The sequence below is a fragment of the Artemia sp. Qi Xiang Cuo genome, chromosome 15, assembly GCF_049724085.1.
Source record: "Artemia sp. Qi Xiang Cuo chromosome 15, ASM4972408v1, whole genome shotgun sequence".
In the NCBI taxonomy this organism is placed as follows: Eukaryota; Metazoa; Arthropoda; class Branchiopoda; order Anostraca; family Artemiidae; genus Artemia; species Artemia sp. Qi Xiang Cuo.
Genome location: NC_142808.1, coordinates 53,409,336 through 53,427,696, shown reverse-complemented (window position 1 = coordinate 53,427,696; position 18,361 = coordinate 53,409,336). Strand labels below are relative to the sequence as shown.

At 35.3% G+C, this 18,361-nt stretch overlaps 1 protein-coding gene across 1 annotated transcript in view; it reads left to right on the top strand.

The window, feature by feature from the left end:
• LOC148943850 (facilitated trehalose transporter Tret1-like) overlaps positions 1–18,361 on the top strand; it is a 40,330-nt gene that overhangs the window by 16,688 nt on the left and 5,281 nt on the right. The window lies entirely within an intron of this gene.

Below are 18,361 nucleotides of genomic sequence, written 5' to 3'. Positions count from 1 at the left end.
TTCTAAATCGTGATTATATTTTAAAACTGTAGACCTTTACTCCGCCCCACCTACCCCCCTCTTAAAATAAAATCTTTCTTAAATTTACAAATATTAACGCTTAAATTTTCAACATAAGGAACTACAGACCCACTACCATTTTCATTATAATTCTCGAGATACGTAATAATATGGCCGATCCACTCTGAAAAAACCCTCAAAATTCTCTGAATTTGGATAGACCACTCGCATTTCGGTATGTAAATAATGATGATAAACCTCACTTTTCCCCTCAATTAAATAAAACACCTTTAAAACAATAGAAACCTTAACTATATCCCTACCTCCTCCCCACAACTGTAGTTAATTCTCTAGCAGAGCACGAATTCTATCTACATATTCATGAACACTTTGTACAGGGCCAAACACAAAATTACCAGCCAAAAGCGAATTAAATGGGTCTCCAAAAGTTGCAGTGTAGACAACTATCGTATTTAAAATTGTGTTTGAGAGTTGAAACTCGGGAAATGAAGTAAATTGGATATTATCCCCCTCCTCCTCCTTCTCTTGTATATTATCACCACCCCTCCCCCACATTGTTCAATAATATGGCTATGGGAAGCCACTTGCAGTTGTTTGAAGTGGAAGTATGTAATCAGTGGGGGGAGGGTTCCCTGCTAATTCATTGGAAAAATCCTCTAAAGTTTGTAATGTGTTTGGACTCAATTCCCCCTGCTCAACTGCGCTATAATCAACATTAAAATAATCAGCTAGAAAATTGTCAATATTATCAGGAAAATTATTAATGATACCTTGCCAAGACATTTCATTGTCACAAAACTCTACAGGCGCGTCTTCTTCTCCAACTGACGATCAGGTGGGAGATTGCGAATAAGGAAGCAGAACAACCTATAAAAGAAAAATAGCTTATTTTCAAAGTGTGTAAATCATCCCTTTTTTTAAAAATTTGATTATTATTTGAAAACGCTCTTAATAGCATTAAGTTCCCTACTCTATATATATTCTGAAAGTTCCACCTTAATACAATCTAAAACATGACATAGAAGGTTTTGATTTTTTTCAAACAAATCATCAAAAAAATTTTATATTAATACTCTATATCTGCTTTGAAAAAAAACGAGGTCTTTACTTGATAGCCTAACTCTTTCCGATAGAAAATATGTTTTTAAATAAAAGCAGTTTATAACGTAAGGATTTTGCTATGAGGAATTATGATTGGAATATAGTGCCTTTCTTGGCTTCACTGTGAGAATTCAGCAGACTGAATGTATACGATAATTGACCTGATTTAAAAGGGGGAACAATGTCCTTTAATATCTCTGACACGCTTTTACTTAGATATTAGCTAAAAATATTATTGAGCTTGAAAAGATAGCGAAGATGCCTACAGTGGGAATAGAAAATAAGGTGATAGAAAAAAAGAGCGGTTTGTTTGACAGGTAAAAAAAAATTACATTATATTTAGGTATCTCTGAGGGAGGGGGAGCAGAAAAATTTAAAACAAGGGGTGTGGAGGGGGATTATAGAGAAAATAACATTTTAATATCTCTGACACACTTTTACAGTGTTGAAAAATGGGTTGGTTTAGATATTTCTATAAGCAGGTAAAAATGTTTACATTTTTATATTCTGGCCGGACTTGTGTGCCTAAAGGCACTGGCGAAGCATGCTGGAGGGCAACCTCCTGACCTTGTGTAGGTGGGGCAGCTCTTGAAGGCCCAGGCAACGCATGATAGAGGTTGGACGGGCCGGCGGTGTTATTTTCTTGTGCAGATTGGGCTGCGGCTTGTGCAGCAGGGCCAGTGACGGTACAGAGTTGTGAAGTCGAGCCAGCGATGTCACGGGCTTGCGCATATGCGGCGACGGCGATGTCACTGGTAGGTTGCATGGGTTCCTAATTGGATTGGACAGGCATCACTTATCTGGAGGGCCTCGGCCAGCGACCATACTGCACAACTGTCGCCTTCGCAGGGGTTTTATTATTACCCCTTGCTCTCTTTTCAGGTGGAGGTGCACATTCTTCATAAATGTCCTTAAAAAGAAGAAAAAATTTAGTATTGAAATAATTTTTCCCTTTTTTACTGAATAAAAATTAGTACCCCCCAACCCCTAACCATAATTTTGTCTAGAAAGCATTTATCGTAAAGAAGCCCCCTCCCCTAAGCCAAAAAAGCAAAGCAAAAAGAAAAAATTTATGAGAAATATACTATGCTTGGAAAGCATACGTTTTTATTGCACAACTTGTGAAAAAAATAAAAGTTGACAATCACTAGTTTGTAGCCTTAGGATAGAAATCAATGTTTCTATTTTTACCATTTAGAAATTTTTTTAAATGTTCCCGTCTATAGGCTTTAAAATAAAAAAAGGATTGTTAACCCAGCAGCTTATAGGCCTAAAATTTAAGATCTTAGACGTAAATGCTATTCAATTTACACTTAATATAGTTTTCATGCAACTGCTAAAGACTTTTCTTTCTAGCCTTGTATATCAAAATTGAAAAACCATAGTTTTCGCGCTCTCTCCTGGGAATATAAAAGAAACTTTATCGAAAGAAAGCTAGAAAAAAGGAATAATGGCTGTCGTTTTCCAGCGAGACATTTCAAGATGTATCTAAAAATATGCACTCTAAAGGGCTGTTAGCATCCCCACGCCCCCGTTCACATAATTCCCACTCCCCCTTTTACATAATGTCCTTAAAAATATTTGTTAGCAATTAATTTGGGAAATAACTCGTTTCACTCTTCCATACAGGTTGCGAACCAACAAGCTTAATAAACAGCAATCTCTTTCTGCGTGAAACTGTTTTTAATTTGACAAGAAAAAGTTTTTTTTTTCAGTGGAAGCTTTTGCTATCCGAATTCATAAGAATTTAGCAAAGCAGGATGTACACTTGAAAGGGTTCAATAATAACACCTGTTTAAATTATTGCGGAAATGTTTAAGTCAAGTTAACGGCGGCTTAAATGGAAACGGTATATTAATAGCTAAGGGTTGACAGAAGTTGACTGTCACTTTTAGATAGGCTTACAGAAAGAATAAATTTATCAAAAACAGAATTATTTCCAATGAAAGAATTAAAGTCGTAAACAGGGGGGGGGGGGTGTGGAGGGGGAGGTTAGGTTTACGTGGTAAAAAAGAACATATTTTAATTTTTCTAGTGAGTATAATCAATATTTAGTGGAGTTTGTACTGTGTGGGGGGGGGTTACCTGAATTTGAATATATTGTGGGGGCTATGTAAAATGATTTTTTTGAAAATAAAGTATGATAATTTACTAAACAGAACTCACATTGTTAATCGATGTATCCAGAGTATCCAAATCAATATATTCCATTGTTATATCCATAGTGTCACAGAACTTTCTGAATGTTTAATCACAACGCATGTCCATTATATACAAAATCTCAAGGGCGAATTGTGATGTAATAGGAAACCATTTGTAACCGGCTCCCTGATTGGCTTAGAGAAAGACATCTTATGTAACCGGCTCCCTGATTGGCTTAGAAGAGGACACGTGATCCTGTTTCCCGTTATCGAATCAATACATTTTCCCCACCGATTATGTAATCAATTTCTCAGAAATTTAGTTCCCCTTCGATTACGCAATCATTTTCTCAGAAATTTAGCTCCCCTTCGATTACGCAATCAATTTCTCAGAAATTCACTTGTCCTAGTCGATTACGCAATCAATTTCTCGGAAATCCATTTCCCCCTTGTCCTAGATGAATATATCTCTTCCCACCTTTAATGCGCATGTGCAAACTTCGCCCCGGAGACAAAACACTTGGAAACAACAAATAAATCGACCTTGAAAGAGGTATTATTGACCCCATTAGAATCAATAAACCATGAAAATACATCAAAGTGAGAAAAATCCTGTTTTTTTCATTCTCAGTGACAAAAACCATAAAACCATTCATAAATTATGATCGTCCCGGAGTTATTGATAGCTTCCTACTGAAATGGTGAGATGAAAGGCTCTCTAAAAGTAAACTAGAAATTAGTAAAAAATATTAATATTAGGTTGAAAAATAGTTTTGTTTAGATATTTCTATAACCTGGTCCTGAGACATAGAAAAAAAGTGAAAAGACAAAAGTAAAGAGTAAAAGGCTCTCTAAGAGCTAAAAAAAGCTTTATTAGATTGAAAAAAATTTACTCACGTCTTCAAATTGATCCAACACTTGACAGGAAGGTGGAGGCTTGGACATTACACGATAGGGAGCCATTGGTTTGTCTATGACTTGCCTGGAGGGGCCAATCCTTCTATCTTGCATGGAAGTTTCGACACTTGACGAGAGTGCACCGGCACCTGACGGGGAGCTGATAGCTCAGATATTACATGACAAGGAGCCAATCGTTTGACCTAGGGCTTTTCTAGAAGGTTCATGCATTGTATCTTGCCCTGAAACGCCTTGCTTTAAGCGTGGGAGTCAAATGGATCGTATCATGTCCATCACGATCCCTCACAGCCGGGCTAGTGATATAACGGGCACTTGCAGCCAGGGCTGTTACTTGACGAGGCAGCATTGAGGTTCGATGAAGAAGGGCTTGCATATGTCTCACAGCTCGCGCTGATGGCCCTGAGATGTCATGAGGGTGCATAGATGAGACTATATTTCACCCGCAAGGTTTTGGGGTGGTGGAAGTGCCAGCCATCTCTAGACTCTGCACCGGTGTTGTGTCACCCCCTCTGGCTCACTTGTTGGGAGGGGCGAGGGCAGGGAAATTCTGAAAAGAAAGGAAAATTTAGTATATGATAGTAATGTTAGGGAAGAAAAGAAATTAGTGAAAGTAGGATTTTTATGAAAGCCTCTTAAACCTAAAGAGCAGATACAATCCATGAATTCGAAAAATAAGAGCATTTAAATAGACCCCACCCCTTCCTTTCCAGGAAGGTGAAACTTGGGAACCTTGAGAGACAAAGGGACTTACTTTTTCATAGGGGTTATCCATTGTTTAAGGTGCTTGTTTACTTGTCAACTTTTTGAAAGAGACTGATAGGGAAATGTTTTTACCCGCTCGATATATAGCATATATTGGCGAGGTATGTTTTTGCTATGAAAAGCTTTGTGGGGGGTTTCAATCACCTGGGAACGTGTCTAGACATAATTTTGCATAGAAACAACACTGGGGATTTCTAGCACCTGGAGGTGTGTCGAGACATAATTTTGTATAGTAACACAATTTGCATAGAAACAGGGAAGAGGGAGCTCAACCACCTGGGAATGTGTCTAGACATGATTTTGCCTTTTAACAAGATATGTCCTTGAAATCTTGGCTAGACATGCCGAATCTTGCCTTTACCTGCCTAATCTTGCCTGGACATGCATAATCTTGGCTAGACATGCCGAATCTTGCCTGGGCAGATATTTTGCCTAGAAACATGTGCGAGGAGGTAGGAACTTATTATTAAAACTTGTGTATTATATGGACCACATTCCGAGTAGTTGAAACACCTGGGAATTCTGCCTAAAATTGCAACACCTGGTCGTACCAAGTCTTGCCTGGGTGGGAATTTCGCCTATAATCGTGACACCTGGTCCCCAAAAGAGGAAATCGCCATTAAACATTCTTCTTGAAAATGGAAGAAGGGAGTAGTCCCTAGGGATGCCCTAGAAGTGCCTACGCCCCCACTACTAACATGGATTTTGTTAGATTTTATGTTTAGTTGCAAAGTAATAAAGCATTAGCTCATGCCAGTGGAGCAGCATAAAAGTAACAACATTGATTGAGTTTCAGGAAATTTCTAGACCGTTATTAACAATCTGAAACCAACTTTACTCTCTATTTCCTGCAATGGAGTATCCAGGATTTTTTCAGGGGAGTGGGGCAATTTATTTTTTTCTGGAGGGGTTACAATAACTTTTAAAAGACACATAAAAATTTGCTTATATACGTTTTGTTACGTTTTTACAAGTCGGATAAAATTTCGGGAAGGAGGGCTCAAAATTTTCACGTTTCTTGATTTCCTGACACTCAATCAATGTTGTTACTTTTATAATTCACCAATTGCAAAAGTTAATGCTTTATTCAAGTCCGTATTCAGGGGAGGAGTTAAGAATTTGACTCCTCCCCCTGGAATGTTTGTCCAACTTGTAAAAACGTTATAAATTGCATAAAAACACATTTTAGATGCGTTTTTTAAGGTTCTATTGTAACCCGTTCCCCACAAAAAAATTCTCTCCCTGAACAAAATCCTGAATACGGCCTTGGCTTTATTACTTTGCTCTGAAATATAGAATCTACAACAGTCTATGTTGCTATTCCTATAATTGAGGCATGTACAAGGTAAGGCTATAACATAACACTTTATTATTGATCTCTATGTATTTGACAATAAATACTTTCGGAACGTAGTTATTCTGTTCTTTCTGTTTCAGTAACTTCTAAATGTTAGTTTTTTCGTTTGCACTGAAGAGGTCTTTGCCAATATACCTACTTTACCTTTATTCACTTACCAAAAATTACCCTTGTTTGGGTTTTTTGCTTTTTTTTGGCGTTCTCCGCTGTATAGTCGTATATATATGAGTATAAAAACAATTTGGTTCTAGGTTTATCACCGAGTGATTACCACATAAACACTTTACTAATAACAGCAAAACTGTCTCATTTCATTGCGTCATCAGGAATTGAATTGTTACGTTGCCCCTTGCACGAAGACAATTTCTCAACCCAAAAATGCTTTGAAAACGAATATAAGGTAGACCAATTAGTACAAGTGTGCAAACCCTCGTCCTTGAAGACAAACAAGCTTGACAATTTTTGCATAAACGCTGCTCTTTCTTTGAATCGGGATTTTTTGAAGAACACCACCCTTCTGATAAAAAGTTGGCATTGGGGTGGGTAAGGAAGGGCATATTTTAGGGACTAAGGGCCCGCTTTGTGCCTTTGCCCATATAGATTGAGGACCCTTGCGTGATTTCACTTCTAACCATGTACAGCACAGCTAATTTATGGCTAAAACACTGGTGGGGAAAGGGGTGATGAAGGGTCGATGGACCAAATTGGCACCTCAAATTATTGCGCCTCAAGTTTGTATTTTAATGAGATTTTGAGATACCTATATGTCTACTAAAAAGCTGGAATTGAGATTAACAGGGAGTGCTGGAGGGCCAGGATTCATCTCGGCCATCCATTTTTATAAATTAAATATTCATGGTTCTGGTTCAAACAACCTGTAGAATACTTAGCTTTGTGCTAAAACTTTGAAAGGTATTAAGACAACTTGTGGTCCACATTGGTTCTGCAACCACACCAATTTAAAACCGTTGTGTGATTCCATTCTAGACAAAGAGCAACAGTCTACCCTGCAGCTCAAAATTTGGTGGTAGGTCATAGGCCCACTTTGGTTCTTTACTCATACACATTGAAAATTTGTGCATGATTCTGCTTTAAACAAGGTGAAACCTGCCTATCTATCTGTTAAGAAATCTATCAGTAGAAAGGGTGACGGATTGGGGAGCTGGTACAGACTGCAGGCTATTTAACCGAAAAAATCTAAAATATTTATGTAATTCTGCCTTTAAAAGCTTCAACATGTCCGCCTTTTCTCCAGAAAGTTGAGACGGGATGTTTGGGTAAAGGGAAGTTAACAGGGAGGTAAATACACTAATTTTGTATTCAACTCGTTTTTGGAATTAATCTCATTTTTGAGCTAATTCATTGTCAAGTTTTCACCGATGCGTCCGACCACATCAAAAACGTTGTCAGCCTCTTGGAACTTTAAGTCTGGTGTTACAAATGGCTGATTCCTTGTAAAAATTAAAGCTAATATTATATATTTGTCAGCTCTTCAAGGAATATTGATCAGCACTAAAAATGAGATTTTATCTCTCTTAGTTCAAAAGTTTATTTTCATGCCATGGACAAACTTTCTAGCAAACCATCACAAAAATAACTTGTAAAAGTGGATAGCAGCCCTTTCGGATCTGTAAGAATCATTCTTGTAGAGTCTCTAAATTTCTCGAATTATTATTCTAAGTATATATTTTGGAAATACGGACAGTGACTCTCTCATTTTCACTTACGGATTTCAATCTAACTGCAATTTGAAACTGCTACCTACTTTGTCTGTCTGGTTAAACAGAGATTTCTTTCAAAATCAGAAACCCTTCAGATAGACCTCTTTAATATAGACAGTAGTATAGCAATAGGCACTACGGGACAAGATTTAATGTCTATGGTAAAAACCTGTCAAACACCGTGTGCTATATTGACATTTCACCCGAGATTTAATGTTCTTGGTAGGACGGACCTATCAGACACGTTATACTAGTCATATAATGATACACAATATGGAGCTTACAGCCTAAAGGTCTAAACCATATCAATAGATACTGATGGCACATAATTTATTCATCATTAGTACTTATAAGATACCATAGCTATGACGCCATAGCAATTAATCCGTAGCAAACAGATTAGCAAAAATGAATGCTATGTTTACGCTATTAGAAGTTCATGGTGGAGCTGGTACCAGCAGTAATGACACAAAGACGAAAGTACCAAACGTAGCAGCAGAAAATGTTAGGGGATCTTGATTAAGTCTGGAATGGAATGATATGCATGCAAGAAGTGTGATATCACTGAGTAAATTTAAATTGGGGGAGCAGTTATGCTTTGCAGCAAAACTTATTATAGTGCATATAAATAGACTTCAAGTTGATTTAGATACAATAGTGAAATATATTGAAGAAAATAAGCTGTATCAGTGATTATTATTGCTATTGTAATTATATATAATAAAAATGTTTCTAAATCGAAAATATATTTTATAGTAGGTTATCGAATATTTTTGAAGTAGAAAGAACCCTAGTTAGTCTGAAGTTGGTTGTGAGAGTGTTGGGATTGTAAAAAATGACTGGATTTTAGAAATAGAAAATTATAAAAAACCTTGTGATTATGGAAAAATTTTTGACTCTAGATGATGATTTTCTGGAGGTATTTCTTTAAAGGAAAATATTTTCTCGAAGATTATTTGTCGATATAATGAAAAATCATTCTCCATCATTGGACTATTGCATGAAACTTTTACATCGTGTTCTAAGTGCATTTACACAATTTATTGACATATTAACCGAAACAAAACACAATGGTATTGTGGATTTGCTATTGAACACACTACCTTAAAAGTTGAAGACCGGGATTTTTAATGAGAATAATAAATCAAGAATTTAGAAGATTCAAACAGGTTTTATGATATGATTCTATTACTCCTCTCTCTCCGTCCCTCTCAATTTATAGATCTTATGTCAGTTTCAATTTGGTAGTGAGTGTCAACACATGAAAAATGTTCTATACCTGTCTACTATGCAAGCATAGACTGGGCAGCTGGTTATCATGCGATAATTGTACAATGATTGACGAGTGTGATGAAAAGTGTAGATTATGCAGCCCGTGTAGACTGCATAGAGGATATGCAGGATAAATTAAAGGCTGTAATTCTTGTCTTGAAGAGATTTGTCACTCTCACTCTAGATGACACCTATGCTCCAATTGTCATTATGATAAATGTGGTCAGTGGGAGAATGCCCACTGACCTTTACGTATGATTGTATGATTGGAAAGGAATCCTAAACGTGATTTTAGTTTATTTCTAAGATACTGGTATCATTGTGGCTTTAAATTGTTTTGGGAGGAAGAACCAGGTCTACGATTCAACTGCTGGAATAACAAAAGAATTTGGTTTCTATGTCATCGTTGTGAAGACTATGGTAACTATTATTATAAGCCTACTGATTTTTATTTGGTTGTTACAGAATTTAATTTACCCTTTGAAAACACTGTATATGATGTTGCTTCAAATAAGCAAATTGTCTAATGGGGGGGTTTTCGGTAAAAAAGTTATTAGTTCTTATGTTTTCTGATGTTTCCTAATATGGAAATTTCAATTAATTAATTCAATGGGGAAATTTAGTTAAACTCTTAGTTGACAGTTCGCGTGTGGCCTGCCTGAATGGAGACGGAACTTCTTGGGTGGGGAGCTTAAATTAGCGGTTCAAATAGGAAGCTTACATTAATGGCCATACTGAGTCAAAATCAGGTTGAAAAGTTTCAGGTTCCCTTGAGAGCGAGTGGAGCCACAAGGACTATTTATTTTGAGAAGAGCTAACATAGAGAGAATAAAATAAGAAAGTAATGTATTTATTTTTTACTCACAAAATCGTCACAGAGCTTGGTGGTTATATCAATAACACATTGCAATACAAGACACTAATACAAAATTGTCATCTAGGGCAATACAACGCAAAAGTTAATTCACTGATAATAAGTTTTCTCAAAAGTTTATTCTAATTAGACTGCAAATAAACTCACATAATACAATTCACAAGAAATTCATAGTAGTCTCTTCCAGGCTAGACTCGTGTAAGACTCCTCTAAGACTGGCGCAAAATTGCTAAGTATCAACTATCTACTCTGTGCAATTTCGCCCGAGGATACATTCAGGCGTTACTAACAAGTATAATTTACAGTTTCTATTGGTTGCACTATTTGTCCTAAATTACTATTGGACGGGCATACACCAATGGGCTACTTGGGTTTAATTAAAGTTTATGACTTTTAAGGTATCAATTTGAAATTTTTCCTACAACGCAAAGTTTAATACTGTAACATTTTGCTAGCAGGGTGTTGCTTAATTTTAAGAAGACTTATAATTTATTTATTTGAAATTTGGTAAAGAATAATATGTTTTAACTAAATTTAGATAACTATATATGAACTTAGTTTCCAGAACATGCAATTAGATTATACAAAGATATTTTGCATCTCGAGTGACTATTTTTTTGTATAATAAATTTTACCCTCTTGATATTTTGGTATTTCCAGCTCTTAAGATTCAAATTACATTGTTCGTTGCCTGTCATATAAGATTTGGTCAAACAGATATTTATTGCATACATCGGCGACACAAAGGCGGATTTATTTATTAGATTTTCTGTGGGAAAGATTCTTGCAATGTATTATTTAATTAGATACATTTGTTTCACTATTTTAAATTGGAACGCTTGAGACTTGCTCAATCTGTAGGTTACTTGAACTTTCAGATTCCTATTTTTGGATGGTTTTATTTTTACTTGGGTAATTTCTAATTGGGGAATTTGATGTTTTTTTAGAATTGATCCCATTACACATCATCCTTCCCATTCTTAACGATGTCCTCATCGTTGTGTTATGCTCTCTCTCTACACTTACAAATTTGATTTTTATTTAAAAAAATTTATCTTAGTACTCATTACTTGAATTAGCTCTGCTTTGGTAATATTCATATCCCTTTTTTTATATTTCCGATTGCTCTATTATATTATATATATAACAACATTACTTTGAAGTCCATCACCTACTCACTCTATTTGGCGAAAGGGCCAAAGAGTTCTCATTTACTAACACATTAGGTTATATGATTACATAATAATTATTATTTCCTCCACCTAACACTAAGATTACCTTCACCTGATATGCTAATAATTCTACATGGTTTTATTGATTAAGTTCTGCTTTTGCAAATATTTTACTACTTGACACGGTATGTGTTTGCTACTTCTATTACTAGTTTATACTTCCACCTGACGCTATATTGGTACGATAAGTATCTGACTTCAAAAGCACCTAACTACATCTAAATTTTTAACTCACTGATATGTATGAATAAAAAATTTGCAAGAAAAGTTTGACACATTAATAGGTTTAAATTTAATGTCTGATTGCAACACTGAGCTTATGTAATTTACACTTATTTTTCACTTGTTTTATGAAAAGTTTCTCTATGTTCACTAAAGTTATAAGTTAGATACATAAGATTTCACACTTACTTCATCATTCTACGTGTCTATGATACATAAGTTATCACTCTTACTTTAGGCTTCCATTCAGTAATTACTGTTTTGGCTAATTTTTTATGGTTTGTCTTCTTGGCGTTTCGCTTTTTGGCACTTGTTCCTTGGGATAAGTGTATATGTTTTTCACAAGTACGACTACACGCATGAAATTCTCCGTACTTGTTTTGTCACGTCGTATACGAGGGGTTGATGTTGTAGATTCGTTGAAATGTATCCTGGGTGCATAACCCTTGGGGAGTTGAATTCATGAAATGGGTATGTTGATCGCTGGGCTAGATATTGCTTTTTGACACTTCTATTCTCGGGAAAATCTAATAAGATTTTCCCGAGATCCTACCGACCGCGCCAATTCTAATGGGGGGGTTTTCGGTAAAAAAGTTATTAGTTCTTATGTTTTCTGATGTTTCCTAATATGGAAATTTCAATTAATTAATTCAATGGGGAAATTTAGTTAAACTCTTAGTTGACAGTTCGCGTGTGGCCTGCCTGAATGGAGACGGAACTTCTTGGGAGGGGAGCTTAAATTAGCGGTTCAAATAGGGGGCTTACATTAATGGCCATACTGAGTCGAAATCAGGTTGAAAAGTTTCAGGTTCCCTTGAGAGCGAGTGGAGCCACAAGGACTATTTATTTTGAGAAATGCTAACATAGAGAGAATAAAATAAGAAAGTAATGTATTTGTTTTTTACTCACATAATCGTCACAGAGCTTGGTGGTAATATCAAAGACACATTGCAGTAAAAGACACTAATACAAAATTGTCATCTAGGGCAATACAACGCAAAAGTTAATTCACTGATAATAAGTTTTCTCAAAAGTTTATTCTAATTAGACTGCAAATAAACTCACATAATACAATTCACAAGAAATTCATAGTAGTCTCTTCCAGGCTAGACTCGTGTAAGACTCCTCTAAGACTGGCGCAAAATTGCTAAGTCTCAACTATCTACTCTCTGCATTTTCGCCCGAGGATACATTCAGGCGTTACTAACAAGTATATCTTACAGTTTCTATTGGTTGAACTATTTGTCCTAAATTATTATTGGACGGGCATACACCAATGGGCTACTTGGGTTTAATTAAAGTTTATGACTTTTGAGATATCACTTTGGAATTTTTCTAACAACTCAAAATTTTACACTGCAACATTTTGCTAGCAGGGTGTCACTTAATTTTCAGGAGACTTATAATTTATTTCTGTGAAAGTTAGTAAAGGATTATACGATTTAATTACATTGAGATACCTAGATCTGAACTTAGTTTCCAGAACAATGTAATTAGATTATACAAAGATATTTTGCATCTCGAGTGACTATTTTTTTTGTATAATAAATTTTACCCTCTTGATAGCTTGGTATTTCGAGCTCTTAAGATTCAAATTACATTGTTCGTCGCCTGTCATATAAGATTTGGTCAAACAGATATTTATTGCATACATCGGCGACACAAAAGCGGATTTATTTATTAGATTTTCTGTGGGAAAGATTCTTGCAATGTATTATTTAATTAGATACATTTGTTTCACTATTTTAAATTGGAACGCTTGAGACTTGCTCAATCTGTAGGTTACTTGAACTTTCAGATTCCTATTTTTGGATGGTTTTATTTTTACTTGGGTAACTTTAATTGGGGAAGTTTGATGTTTTTTGAGAATTGATCCCATTACAATTGAAACACGTAAATTATACAATATGAATGAAAATATAATCATTGACTATACAAAGAGATACAATAAGAGGGAAGTTACATTGTACTGTAGAAAATGCGACCCTGACATTGCAGCACATTAGGATCAATATACAGTGAATTCAGATGATCTACCAGCATTAGGTGTTCTCGACATCTACCTGTGCGTAGAAGGAGAAGAAATCTAAAGAGGAGAAAATAGTAGTTTTTTATGTATATACACTATTTTTATTAGTAAACAATTTTACATACATTTTTAGAAAATGTTATTCATAGGGCACTAAAATCAAGATTATACAGGTATGATAGTATATTTTCCACTAAGAAGTCATTCAGACGAGGATTGTCAACATAAATATTGAGAAACTGATTGTAAGTACAGCCACGACATCTGAAAATGAAATATAGTAGTGCATGAAAGCCACAGCTTTTATTCTTTAAATTCTGCAATCTCTCATGGTTTTGAACAATAGTTTTCCCACTGCTTTTATAAGGTTGTTGATGTTTGGAGCGTAGAATTTATATGATAGACCAAGAGGATCAAAAAATTCTATATTCTTCGCTGTTTGAAAGATGCATAGCGAATGATCTGTCTTTATACTCGATAGACTGCTATTAACAACGATTAGGGTATTGTTAACAATTTGAATTTTCTGAAGGAAGTCCTATGGTATACAATAGGATTTGCATTTGGACATGCACGAATCCGTAGTAAATACAATAATTATTTGATTAGTGTTTATGGTGCGAGGTCTAGTAGAACACAGCCATCGGGAGTGATTTCCCAATAATTTTCAAATTGACTCAGTGATATTAACGTGATACTTTCAGTCAAAGCGTCAGCGAATATGCAATCTAAACTTTGGACTCATCGACATAAATTGTATGTAGCTTGCATATTTCGATAAATTACTGCTAGTACTCACCAATGTTCCATTAATGAATACATTAATTTGTTTGAACAAGTTCTGCAGGATACAGTTTTCATAAGATAGACCATTGGTAGCTATGGGAGTTTGATTATGAGACTTTTTTTTCACCACAGCATTTAATTCAATAAATTTAGATGATAAATCAATGAAATTATTTTCATTGGAAAATATCTGAAAGTGTATATTTTCCGACAGGGGTTGTTGAGGATGAAATTCTTCATAGTAGCCATACTTGACACAGACATCAACATTTTCAGCATTGAATAGATTAAATGATGAGGTGAATGATGGATGCGATTCTTTGTGGGGGAGACGGTCATCTTAAGAGAAGAACTCCTTCTTTGATATAACAATATTTTTCTTCTTCCTTATTGCTCTTCTTTTTTTCTTCAAAGTTGTTGTTGATGTGTTTCGCTTCCCCCCTGGGTAGAAACTGATGAGTTAATGATGATCACACACCCTTTTTAATCCCTTCCCATTTTTCTGAGATTTATTTGTTCAACAACAGCTCTTGCTAAAGATCTAATATTTTCTTTAAGACCCTCGTTGAAATTTTTACCCGAGCCCCAGTCCTGTAGTGTTGAGGTAGCAAAATTTGACTTAGTGGGTGCAATTTATTTTCTGGGAAGGGGAAGTGCAGAACAAAATAGCCTAGCAAACCAACTACCAAGACCATAGCCAGACATTGCAGTAAGCCCGTTTTAATAGTCCAATCCATTTCCTATTTGACGAGGACTCAAAGCACCAACATAAAAATCAATGTCAGGATAGACAAATGGAATTCTTCTATTGTTCATCTTAAGCAACAGATTTAAAATGACATGTAATGACACGCAAACCCTTTGTTATAGCTAAAAGATCTCCCAGTTTACTTCTTAATGTTAACTGACAGAGTTTCAAATATGAAGTGTTTACGGGAACATACTGGAGATGTCTTATATTATAGTGGTGAACATTGTTTTCAATACCTTTCCTCTCTAGAACACGTAGAAGGGGAACATTTGAATTATAAATTCTCGGTGGTTCCACAAATGAACTATAAATAAATATACAACTGTCCGACAAGAAACTAGGTGAATATTCTGCATAGATAACATGTTTGTTGCCACGGAAATTTTCTGATTTAACAATACGATCTTTATAACCAAGAACCTCACGTAAATTCTCATTGATGAAAATTATTTCACTTACAAATGGATTGGTAATATAAATTCTCCTCTGTTCTGATGAATAGTTGAAAGTGAGACAACCCTTTTTTCGACTTGCAATTTTTTGTTGATAACCCGATACAGCTTATGCATATTGTTGTATTCCCTATATGATATGGTAGCAATAGGGTAATCATCAGAGTCCAAAGTTGCCACCCCACCATCATCACCGAAGTCAAAGGGTCTTACTTTAATCTCATAAGGGGTCTCGTTTCTTAGAACATGATATGTATTCTCGATAATACAATCGACGAGAGCAACTTCATATTTACCTTCAAATTTAATGGCAGGGTAAAGTTTTTTCCATACATCACTTGGTTTATTCAAATCGTCTTAGACAGGATCGGATACATTGGAAATGAATGTCAAATTGAAATAATTGGGCAATGTGTAAGTTTTTCAATTTGATAGATTTCACTATAATTTTTAACTTTTTTGTAATTCATAGTCATAAAAACTACTGAGAATCTCTTCATATTTGGTGTCTCGTAGAAGATATGTTACGGGTTTTGTGTTTAGGATTTTTGACACTTTAAAAAGTTCAGAGAACATAAGTAATTTCCCTTTTTAAAAATATTAGTTGTTCTATTAATTCGAACAGTGTCACCAAAATAGAATTTTTTCTTCACAACCTTTTCATTGGAATATTGTTTAAGAAAAGTTTCATTTGTACTATGATCACCATGATGAGCTTCCTGAGGGCTAATAGTGGACAATGATCAATTATGTATTGATTATAAATTTGCATGATTTTATCTAAATCATGAATTAAAGCAACTGTATTTTTCAATGTGAAATATCTTGAAAATTAAAAGTCGAATAGTTCTTATCAATCGTTCGGCCAATGCAGCCTTTATAGGACTGTGACTATGATAGAGCATTGTATTATATTTCAATAATACTTTTTCTCCTTGTGAATCAATAAATTCACTACCACGGTCTGTTTGAATTTTTGCATAACAATCTTGTTCAAGAATACTTTCTATAGCCTGAGCAGCTTCACACCTCTTTTTGTCCGCAATGGATTGGCATATGCATAGTGAATATAGACACTGAGTGCAAGTAGAATATATTTGTAGGGTGCATTATGACGCCTTTGAATCTAGAGTTAAGAGATCTGCTTGCATTATATGCAATGGAAAAAGGCTTTAGCTTTTCGATAATGACTACCATGAACTCTTTGAATTCGATGTAGAGTGTAACTTGATTCATTTTCTAGATACTCTTTTGCACTTTTAGTGTTAACACCAGTGACTTTAGAAAGCGTGGAGAGGGAATATAAACTTCCCGCTTCACCAATATTTTCATAAACATTTTTCAAAACTTCAATCATTTTGAACACAAACACGTAGTGTAATGTCCGCTACCCTTTTGTGTACTAGTGGGTGATGATGATGAAGATGAGTTGATATCAATACGTTTTCGGTTTTGTCTAGCTACAACCGCTGTCGTCATCAAATCAATATTTCTACTAGGTGTGCTAGTATTTTCCAAGATTGATTTAAAATCTTCATCTTCTTCTTGTTTTAATGTTGTTGATGGACTATGTTCATTTAATTTCTTTAGAATTTACTTATTGCTAATAAGACTTTTTAGGAAGTTCAATGTATTTAAAAGGTTATATAGATGGCTTTCAAATGATAAAAGTCCTTTACGATTTGTAACAATATCATAAATCAAATCAAATAGAGTATAACCTTTCCCTTGAATTATAATTCGTTTACCGTTGCTAGCACCTTGAATATGATCCCAACCATTACAGTACCTACTCGAAAGAAGCCTCATTTCACCCGAACAGTTTGGATTTCTCAAGAAAAGATCAGCAGAAAGCCAGCAACTTGTCACTACAAATGCCTGGAGAAAATATATGGATAGTGGGATGCAGGTAGGTATTTTATTCTTAGATCTCAGAAAAGCCTTTGATAAAGTCTCACAAAGTCAACTTCTTTGAAAACTACAGTCCATCGGTGTTGGCGATACTATTCTAAAGTGGGCTCTCAACTTTCTGAAAGGAAAATCTTAGCGAGTGAGACTGGAGGGATATTTTAGCAGCAATGAGACAAAATTCACAAGTGGAGTAGTTCAAGGTAGTGTTCTGGGGTCTTTACTTTTTAATATTTACATAAATGAGCTCCAAAATAACATTGATTCTGAGATACTGCCTTATGCAGATGACACAAAAATCTTTCTTGTAATAACAAACTTAGAAGATACAGAAATACTCCAGCAAGACTTAAATGAAATACCCCAATGGATGAAAAACGGAGCATGGAAGTGAATACAGAAAAAAGTTGTCATGTTCGGCTAGGCCCAAAACACATTTCTCGGCACTACTGCTTTGATGGACAACATATACCTATACAAGAAGAAGATCGAGAATTGGGAGTGACAATAGACAGTGACATGACTTTCACCAAGCACTACGAGTCAATCATCTCTAAGTCATCACAAGTCTTGGGAATTATTTGAAGAAATTTCTCTCTTACTGACTCAACATTGTTTTCTACACGCTTCAAATCGTTAGTGAGACCAATGATCGAATACGGTCATACAACAATCAGACAATTTTTTTTTAAAGAAAGCAATGCAATAGAAAAAACTCAAAGGAGGGCTACTAAATTTCTTCCATCACTTAGAGACTTATCATACCAAGACCCTTTGAAAAAATTGTCACTCCCAAGTCTCTCATACCGATTTT